Here is a 10765-nt window from a genome sequence, read left to right as displayed (position 1 = left end):
GTGAAATTCTGGGTTTGATTCTCAGTAAAGAAAAAAAATAATATATATTTGTATGTTATAAATATGATAAATATCCTTAACACAAAAACCCCAAAGGAAATAATGACAACCACCACAAATACTGGTCAGATATTTCTCCTCTAACAGAAAACAGAGCCTCTAGAAAAAATTTCTAATCCCAGCTCTGGAACAAGAAAATAAATGATGTGCTTGAAACATCTTGTTGTGCAATAAAGTCAAAAGTATTCCAGGATGAATAGGAACACATCAAAAATATGTGAAATCAACTTAAAAGGGCAGCTGCTGTCCATTTCTGGGGGATGTGAATAACAGAATAATAAGCTTTTTCTTCTTGCCCACTTTTGCAAACAAAAGTTTATTTGTTTATGTGGAATCAATAAAAAAATTATTTGGCCATCACCATAGTAATAATTTGAGACAAGGAGGAATCATCAATAAAATATTAATTTTAGTGGGTAAAATTTTAAGGACCAAGCAGATATATACAAAATATTTATGAAAAAAAGGAATATAAAGGGTAAATAAATGCTATGTTTATCATGGCCCAATGTGATAGATACTACCTTAACCAAATAATTAGTCAACACTAAACAATGTTAAAACCAAGTGTCCCTACATACCTCCACAGTTTCTTGTGTCTGTGTAATTGAGGCTCCAGATATTTGCTTACTCTTAAAAGTAGAGACTAACTCTAGATCCTAGAGGATGCCCACCATTACTAGAGGCTGATCACAGTTTGTGACCATGTCTGTCAGTGCTGCCTGAGTATGCTGTATTATAAGAAGTAAGCATTGCATGCATGATGGTCTTTCTCTAGTGGCATAACCTGAATTCACTCATGAGAAAACATCACATGATCCTAAACTGAAGGAAAATCTACAGAACTACTACTGACATACACCATTCAAAATCATAGATGTCATGAATAGCCCAGAAATACTCAGGAACTGTCCCAGATTTGAAAAAAAAGACAGAAGAAACAAGACCACTGGAAACAGTAAATAATTGATACTAAAATTTCCCAAAATTGGATTTATTTTGGTTCAAAGACAATTGTTGAAATTACTGGCAATTTGGAATAGATTTGTAGAGTAGATATTCATAATACAATTTCCCTATTTTGATTATTGAACAATACTTATAGATGGTAATTTCTCATTTTAATAAAATATTACTATTTAGGAATAAAAAGACATGTGCATCTTGCAAATGGTTCAGAGATAAAAACTGTTATGTACCTATTATCTAGAAATGGAGAAGAAGAGATGAAACAAGTTAACAAAATAATAACATTTGAGGAATATTTCCTAGGAATTCTTTGCACTACTGTTATAAATCTTCTATAAATCTGAGATTGTCAAAATTGAACATTTCTGAAAGAAAAATAAATCTTAAAAATATTAACAAGTAACAGCATACTCAATAAAATAAACCATAAATCTTTATAGGTATAATTAAATGAATAAATTTAGTGGTGGATGATTGATTAGGATATTTATAGCCTCAAACTATCTCCCCACAAAAATATTAATCAGAAAGTAAAATCCTGCAAATACCACATTAATGACCAATATTAACATCAGCAGTAATGAGGATATTATAAGTCATATGATGTGATTCAAAGAAAAATTACAGAATTGATTCTGTGATACTCTTGCCAAAAAACATGTAATCGAGTTCCAATCATAAAGAAATGAGAAAATCCATCTTAAGCAATTCTACATGCTTTCTCCCTGGAAAGATTCAAGGTCATGAAAGTTAAGACGAAGAAATATTTAAATCTGAATGCACCTGTAAAATACAACAATTAATTTAATTTCATGGCTCTGAATGAAATGTTTTCTTATAAAGGACAATATATCAGGCTACTAGAAAAACATGAAAATAATCTTAGGATTTAAGTGGTTGAAGGCATTATGATAGAATGTATTAGTATTGATTTGAGAAACATCATTTGCTTAATTATTTTTTTGCTTTTTTCTCTTTATACAATCTTGGAAAATAATAATGAAGTTGCAGGTTCTAATATAAAATGCTTTTGTCCACTGAAGCATTTTAAAGTGAATTGCTAACATATGCCATCTTTCATGATATGTTTAGTATTTCCTACAAGTCAGAACATGCTAGATAACAATATAAACTTCATAATGAAATGGATATGATTAATAAGTATGCTGTTATGTGTTAATATTTTAAAAATTCATTCACAATGAATTAAGGTTGTATTGTAGTTATCTAGCATGTTCTGACTTGTAGGAAATTCTAAAAATATCATGAATGATGGCATATGTTAGCAATTCAATTTAAAATGTTTCAATGGACAAAAGTACTTTATATTAGAACCTGCAACTTTACTATTATTTCCCAAGATTGTATAAACAAAGAGAAAAGGCAAAAAACATTAATCAAATACTGTTTCTTACTAGGAAGAAATCGTAAGTCAGTGCTTCAAATTAAAATTATAAAAATTTAAAGATTATATGTTTGATGGCAATATAATAATTCTAATACATTAATCCATTAGTGAATACAGTAACTGGCATACCAAACTAATGTTGCCTAATTCTCTGGACCCATATTCAGTGATACATTTTTTATAATACAAATAATCCATCATTAATGTGATATTTAGATCCACCAAATTACTGTTGACCATTTGGTTGTTGAATGAAGCTTAGATGCTAGCATTTAGACAGTTTGAAAACATATCTCAATAAAAACTGGTTTGCACTTGCACTTTAAATTTTCTTACAGATGTAAATAATTTTCATATTTTGAGAATTTTATCATATATATATAATACACACATACATTTAAATTAAGTTTTTACATCACACATTTCATCAAACACTTCAAACATTATATCAACAGTCTGAAAAACACAATATTAGCTTTCATATTTTTTTCCTTAAAATCTTTGTATATACTTATGATGTTTCCAAAAATAGATCTTGTCTTGGCTTATTAGTAATTCTTAAGACGCTCCCATGGTCAAGATTCGAATTCTGTAGCAAGGGGAGAGAAAAAGAATTATATTTTTTCTCAAAGATTTTATAAGTATGAACCAGTGAAGAAAAGTTGAGAACTTTTCATTGTTTATAAGAATAAAAAAATAGATATGTATGTTCAATATACAAAATTACTATGAAATGCAATATGCCCATATTTTCATACACAGCTCTCATTATTACTGAGTATTAGAGCTTTGGTTTCTTCACCCCTTATGCAAAATTTGACATCCATATGCTAGGGTATTCTAAAAGCACTAGGATGATAACATGGAGATGATAATGGACACCCCTCAACAGTCATATACCATAACTTGAAAAGCAGGCAAGCAGGCAATTTCCATACAGATTCATTGTCATTATGACAGAGATAAAACAGGATACTACTGGAACACTTAGAAGGGACTTCTGTCCCAAATTTGTGTCAGTGTTTGAGGTCCTTCAGTGGAAGTAATATGTGAATTAACACCTGAAGGAAAAGGAGAAATTGTGACAGGAAGGGAAGAGAAGCATGCAGACAATGAGATGAGAAAGAACACTTGTGGAATCATCAGTGGTGCAATGTCACTAGAATCCAGAGCAAAGAGACAGTACAGCTAATGAGAAGAGAAAAAGCTAAATAACCTGACAAGAATCCAGTTGATTTGGGTATTTTAATTTTGGGCTAAGAAATTTCAGACTTTTATTTTGAGGGCAAAATGTAAACTAATGTCAGAATCATGACAGGGTATTTTAAATGCTTAACTAGGTCAGTCTGGGCTTTTGGCCATAAGCCACAAAAATGGGTGAACTCATTTTTCCCACAGAAGACTGTCAGTGTACAGGCTGACAGTTTCATAGTGAGGTAGAAGTGGGGGAAAAAGGTAGTTTCAAACTTAAGATTTTTCATTTGTTGATTTTCAAACTTGAAAAAAAATAGCTCTTTAATTGTAATTAATTTCTTCTCAGAAGTTATGACCAGCATTTTTGAAGCATTTGGCTCATTATAGGTGTGCACTTGATGAGAAATGTGTGAAAATACTTGCAACTCTTGCATAAGTATTATCATATAGAGTGTCCTTTATATAAAAGCTGTTCTCTTACTAATTTCCCAAATAGGGTCTAAAATAGTTTACTGAATACAGTAAGTATGTTGTAGTGATAACAATAAGGTGATGTCCAATGCCTTTACACTTTTGATGTGAAAACAAATGATTTTGATCAACAGAATTCCCATTCCTGTCTTTTATTTCAGGGAAATTAATTTAAACAAAATTTTTACTGGTGCATTTAATTATACATAATAGAGGAATTATGAAATATTCACAGATACACATAAAATAATTTGATTACTCTTTCTCTCTAGTATTTTCTCCTCTCCTCTTCTCCCTTCATCTTTGAAAAAAATTTCAGTGATTAAGAAGACATATCTTTGTGTCTTAATAGAAGAGAGCTTTTGAAACTCTCTGATTAAGGGTAGCATGAAATACAAATTAATGTTCCACAAGGAAATCTAGAACTATTAAATTAACTTTTAAATAAACTAGCTTATGAATAAGTAAAAAAATAAATATCACTTTCTCGAAGAAATGCAATGGGAAAAGAATTGCCCCTCAAATCCCTTTGCATTGTGTCTACATTCACACACATTGTCTGTAAATGGTAAATTATCTCATTTTTCTGTTCAGAACTAATAAGAACAACTTATACTTTCATCATACATAACAACTTTCATTATATTTTTGTACATAGTCATCCAATTTTATGATTCTGAAGCACTTCAAGCCTGATTTTTATTTTTTTCAGAAAGATATTCATGTAAGAAACTGAAAAAAATATACATTGTAATTTATGTATTAAAAACTATTCTTTCTGTCACAATTATTTGACTGAAGCATTGTTTTGAAAAGTTTAGATTTGTTCTCCTGTGATTTTTTTAGGTCAAAATGTCAAATAAAAGAATAAGGTTGAGGCCACATTTAACATGGATGTGCACGGCTTTACTGTGAGTTAAAGAAGATCATCAAAACACCATGGAAGCAGGGTGTGGTGGTACATGCCTGTAATCTCAGTGGCTCAAGAGGCTGAGACAGGAGGATCACGAGTTCAATGCCAGCCTCAGCAACCGTGAGGCTCTAAGTAACTCAGTGAGACCCTGTCTCTAAATAAAATACAAAATAGGTCTCGGGATATGGCTTAGAGGTCAATTTCCCTTGAGCTCAATCCCTGGTATAAAAAAGCAAAAATGATCTAAACCAAGGTTCAGTGAAATGGGAATTCTAACAACAATGATATGCAATGAAGGCAAGATGCTACCTTTTATTTGTTCATTTTCAAGCAGATATTTCATTGTTGTAATATTACCCCTGATCAAAAAATGGTCAAATATTATAGAAATATCTTCAAATGGGTTCAAAATACTTGAATATTGTTTTTCTTGCCATCTCTTAAAAATATGGCTTATCACAGTTGGAATAATATTTGACTCAACCAAATGAAGTCTTAATATAAAGGAAATCACATGGTTGTACTGAAGAGCTCCTGTTACACAATGAAACCCTGATCTTAACTCTAACCCTAACCCAATCCAACCCATGGAGTTGGGGACAGCACTCAGTGTGGAATAGTGAAATGAATCTGATCAAATTTTTCTGTGTATGCTTATGAACATATCACAGTGAATTTCACCTTCATGTATATCCATATTTTATAATTTAAAAAAACTAGAAATAAGTATAACATAGATTAGTAGAGCAGAAGAAAGAGAGCACAGGGAGGAAGCAGGGGAGATAAAGCAGAAGTACTGGTCACTGAATTAGAGTACATTATATTTCATTCTAGTTTAATTATATAAAAATTAACCTCAATATTATGTATAAATATTATATATATTTTTTTTTCACCAAATTAAATAATTTTAAAACTTGCCATAAGATTAAGTAGAGGGATTGTGGCTCAGTGATAGAGTACACATGTGAGGCACTGAATTCAATCCTTAGCACCACATAAAATAAATAAACAAAATAAAGATATTGTGTCTATCTACAAATAAATAAATTATTAAGAAAAAATAGTAAGTGGAAATTCTCAGTAAGAGGGCACAACACTGAAAAGAATCAAAATAGAGAGAGTGCATGCAATCATGAGTTTGTAATTTCTCTAAAGAAGTTCACATATTTCTAGGGGGCTTCAAACTTGCAATTAAAGTATTGTAGGTGAAAGATAGAAAACAATCAGAGATGTGTGACTTTTCAGGTAACAATGTGCCTTCTTGAAAAACTCTTTTTGGAGGATGCAATTAGAAATATTGGTATTTTAAAGATAACTATAGCAGATGATATATACCTTAGTTTATTTGACTACCAAAGCCATTTTACTATGTTGAAGTATATTAAATCATCATGGTTTCCATAAAAATATGCAACTAGAAAATTTTAGTAAAGCTAGAAAGATCCATACTTAGTGAACCAGTTCAAGAACTTAAAGAACATTCTTTGAAGATCTTTTCAAGCATTTACTACCTCCACATGTATATTCTACCTCGATAAATCATCTAGATAAATTAAGCATTTGACTCTGAGAGCAAATGCTTAATTCAGAGCAACAACCACTGGTGCAGAACAAGATACCTAGGTTGGTGATCAAGATAAATTATAGCTGCTTCCAAGAAAGATGACACATTAATTTGTTACCAAGGCTTCAGGAGACTCCTGTCCATTCATTCTGTCATTCACAGGCCCCAACACTGATCAACAGAATATTTTTAACCACTTTGCAAGTTATACTTCCCTTCATTCCTGTGATGATCTTTCCCTTTATCACAAGCATGACAATGTAGAGACAGAAAACTATACATAACATTTTGTCTCTAGGTACCATCTAAGGATAATATCAAATATCAATATAAAAGGCGTCAGAATGTGCCGAGAAGGTAGTTTTAGCAACACCGACCATGTAGGGTTTAAGTAATAATCTTTCAAAAATTATTAAACTTGTACATGTTTCCATGTTATGAAATGCTTAGAAACAATTTGGACACAATATACCTATCTGGATTAAAAACTTCAAAAATACTTAACTAGAAGTCTAATAGACAAGATTACATATAGGAGAACACTAAGAAAAGAAAGCTTGATAGTTTGCTTCCAGATGTAAAATGTGAGTGAACGATAAATTTCCTAAACTAATATATCAAAAGTACATTAATTTCCTAACATTACATCTACACATTGTATTGTCTAGTTAGCTTTTGCATGCTACTGATCTCATGAATCTGTCTTGAAGTTATGCAGTAGAGAGAAATTAAGGAAATTAAAGTGCTCTCTTTAAGTCTAGGTTTTGTCATACTTGTGGAATTTTGATTCTTCTATATAGATGTGCTATATTCTTCCAGTTGCATTTCTTAGAATTTTTAGTTCAGATTCCAGATGGCTAATTCTGAGTTCCATTTGACTTCTTATTGAAGCAAAATTAGTCTGTCTTAACTGCTGTGAAATTTCCACAGCTGCTGCTTGTGTCTAAAGAAAATAAAAAGAATGCATTTTAAAAACAATTAGAACTAAATAATTATTATGTTTTTATTTCATTTAGTTCTGAGTCAAAAATTCACCCCACAATTTTAAATGTGAAGAAGAAAGATGATAGACTTTAAACTTCTGTCATCACTATCAACTACATTAAACCTGAACTAATAATAATTAAGTTCTTTCTTTTCTCCTTCCCTTCCTCCTACCCTGCCCATAAACTACATTAAACTTGAACTAATAATAATTAAGTTCTTCCTCTCCTTCTTCCCCTTCTCCTCCCTTGCTCACCTCCTCCCCTCTCCTCCTCCTCATTTCTATTGCAGATGGAACCCAGGACCTTGCACAGGCTAGACAAGCTATCTACCATTGAACTGTGCTCTTAGTCATGAATCATTCTCATGTTAGTACTCAGATCATCTGATAAAGAATAATAGAATCAATTCAAAGTATAAAACTTGAAAAATTTAAACTAACAATTCAAAAGTATGTTATATTTCTTCATCACACTTTTTCTTTTCTCCTCATAGTCTTATTTATGCTCACTATTATACAATGTCAAAGTTATCTGATAAAAATCATTATTCATATTGAATTAGCTATATGAATGATGTAAACTGAGGTATTTGAAGGGGGCATCAAATGTCTTCTTCCTCTTAGAAATCTACACAACTTTCCTCAAGAGATATAGAATACACATATAATGTATGTATCCAAAATACATTTTACAGTGAAATAAATTAAAGCAGATTACAGATAAATAACATAGTCTGTAAAACCAGAAGTACTTGTTTTTGCTTCTCCTCTAAATTCCATGTTGCTTGTTGTTCAGTGCCAGATTTCCACTGTACTCCTTGGCATTGTTCTACTCTAGTGCTCTGGGTGTGCCTTGAAAAGTTTGCTACATTTTCTTCCAACTTTTTTTGATTCCTTTCTATTTTTTCAAATGTATCATGTATACTTTTCAAAAAAAACAAGTTCTGCATAAAATATTGATAGTTTGATTTCAATTGTAAATGTTTTGAAGATGCATTGTCCATCTTTGTAGTAAGATCATCCATCTGCGTGAATAAAATAAGTATGAAATAACACAGTATGAAAATAAGATACGGAAAATATTTAATAAAAACTTAAAGAACAAACTTTACATAAATTCAATTGGAAAAAAAACATAATCTACCAGCATTATGATGAGTAGATTGTTTCTATAATGCAAGGTATTAGCTTTTCAGTTGGTCAAGGATTACAGATCTATAAATCTATTCTGGCTACATAATGAACGTTGGGGAAATCTATATAGAAGATTTTTCCCATACTGACACAAGTATGAGCATTATACAGATGAATTCACTATCAGGTTAAATGAATTTAATTTTACATTTAATCACTAAAGTATAGTTAGAATAAAAGTCTTAAGAGATCAATCTATTAACAAAAAGTATTGGTATGATATCAAATAGTAATTTTTTAAAAAACAACTATTAGACAATAATATTTTCCATTCATTCTAAAATAGGTGTGAATATCAGATATTACTCTCACCTTGAGTGAATTTATATTTCAACAAGATAATCACCAGTTAAACACTGTTGGTGACAAAAAAGACAGAGAAAATGCATAAAAAATAAAAACTTATTTTTTTGTGAGCTCGGAATAAAAGAAATCAAATTAATAAAAACAGACAAGACAAAAAGCACAGCATGAGTAAGACAGAGAGATAATAAAATCTTCACAATTCATGAAGACCACCAGCAGGCAGGGTAATAAAAACATGTCCAAAAATTAACTTGTAAATATATGTTTCCAGGCATGTAGTACTGGTGTAGTCAAGAGGTGGAAGCATTTTAAGGTTCATCAACTGATGATTGGCTAAGTGACATATTCATAAAACAGAGTTCACTAGACAACAGAAAAAAAATAAAAGTGATGCTTGCTACAACACAGAGGATTCTAATAGTATTCTAAGTCAAAGAAACTGGTAAAAAAAGAAAAGACCTAGAGTTGTATAAAATCTACTTGTATGAAATATCTATTACAGAGTAATTTTAGAGTTGAAACTATAAGCCAACTTCCTCAACAAGATTCCCCAAACCAAGAATATCAAGAATCAATAAATGAGGGCTGGTAATTCAGTGGTAGAGTGCTTGCCTTTCATGTGTGAGGCACTGTATTTGATCCTCAGCACCACATAAAAATAAATAAAGATATTGTGATCTATATACAACTAAAAAAAGTTTTAAAAGGATCAATAAATCAGTTGGTATTGAACTAAAAAACTTTTTCACAGCAAAGGAAATAATCTAGAATATGAACAGAGAGCCCACGGAAGGTGAGAAAATCATTGCCATGTGCACCTCAGATAGAGCATTAATCTGCAGGATATACAAATAACTCAAATTATTTAACACCAAAACAACAAAACCCAAATAACTCAAATCAATAAATGGGCAAAGGAACTGAAAAGGCACTTCACAGAAGAACATATGAAAATGGCCAACAAATAAATGAAAAAAAAATCATCTCTAGCAATTTAGAGAAATAAGCCAATCTTCCACATCCAAAGGCTGATATTTAATCCCACTCCAGTCAGAATGGCAATTGGCAAGAATACAAGTAATGATAAATATTGATAGGACTGCAAATTGGTGCAATCATTTTGTAAAGCAGTATGGAGAGTCCTCAGAAGTCTTGGAATGTAACCACCATTTGACACATTTATCCCACTCCTTGATTTATAAACAAAATCCTTAAAATCATACTACAGTGACACAGCCACAACAATATCTATAGTAGCTCAAATCACAATAGCTAAGCTATGAAACCAACCTAGGTGCCCTTCAATAGATGAATAAATTAGAAAAATATTACTCAGCTGTGAAAAAGAATGAAATTATGGTATTTGCCAGTAAATGGAGGGAATTGGAGATTATCATGCTAAGTGAAATAAGCCAATCTCCCAAATCCAAAAGCTGAAAGTCTCTCATAATAGATGCTAACACATAGTAAGAAATGGGGGAGAAAAGAATAGAAGTTCATTGGATTAGATAAAAGGGATGGGAATGAGAATGAGAATGGAAAAGACAGTAGAAAAAATTGACACAACATTTCTATGTTCACACATGAATACATGACCAGTATAACTTAACACATAACACATAAAAATGTGAAGTTATACTCCATGTATGTATATGTCAAAATACAGTCTACTGTCATGTACAACTATATATATATATA

At 31.1% G+C, this 10765-nt stretch overlaps 1 long non-coding RNA gene across 1 annotated transcript; it reads right to left on the bottom strand.

Annotated features, from left to right (window-relative positions):
• Positions 1-1174: 1174 nt before the first annotated feature.
• Positions 1175-8586, bottom strand: LOC144375097 (uncharacterized). The gene is made up of 3 exons (XR_013434534.1): positions 8320-8586; positions 7356-7525; positions 1175-3026 (listed from the first exon to the last, which is right to left on the bottom strand). It is a non-coding gene; the product is annotated as an uncharacterized LOC144375097 (long non-coding RNA).
• Between the last annotated feature and the right edge of the window lie 2179 nt (positions 8587-10765).

Source organism: Ictidomys tridecemlineatus, chromosome 2, assembly GCF_052094955.1.
Source record: "Ictidomys tridecemlineatus isolate mIctTri1 chromosome 2, mIctTri1.hap1, whole genome shotgun sequence".
NCBI lineage: Eukaryota > Metazoa > Chordata > Mammalia > Rodentia > Sciuridae > Ictidomys > Ictidomys tridecemlineatus.
The sequence above is the reverse complement of the archived record's forward strand: the minus strand, read 5'-3'. Positions and strand labels throughout refer to the sequence as shown.